This window comes from Molossus molossus, unplaced genomic scaffold (assembly GCF_014108415.1).
Source record: "Molossus molossus isolate mMolMol1 unplaced genomic scaffold, mMolMol1.p scaffold_m16_p_8, whole genome shotgun sequence".
NCBI classification, from domain to species: Eukaryota; Metazoa; Chordata; class Mammalia; order Chiroptera; family Molossidae; genus Molossus; species Molossus molossus.
In genome coordinates this window covers 16,893,708-16,894,000 of record NW_023425402.1, presented here as the reverse complement: position 1 = coordinate 16,894,000, position 293 = coordinate 16,893,708, and positions in this window count along the sequence as shown.

Below are 293 nucleotides of genomic sequence, written 5' to 3'. Positions count from 1 at the left end.
TTATCCTCACCCATGGACACCTTTGCATTTATCTTCAGATAGAGCGGGAGGGAGAGCGGGAGGAAGAGAGAGAGAAACATGGACGTGCAAGAGACACATCGAGCGGCTGCCACCCACACAACCCCAACTGGGGCCGGGGACAAACTGCAACCAAGGTACATGCCCTTAGCAGGAACCAACCCCGGGACTCCGGTCTGCGGGCCGATGCTCTAACCACTGATCCACACCAGCCAGGGCCCTGCTACTATTTTTAAAATGTCCATGACTTTAAATGGACATTCTTTGTTGTTGTT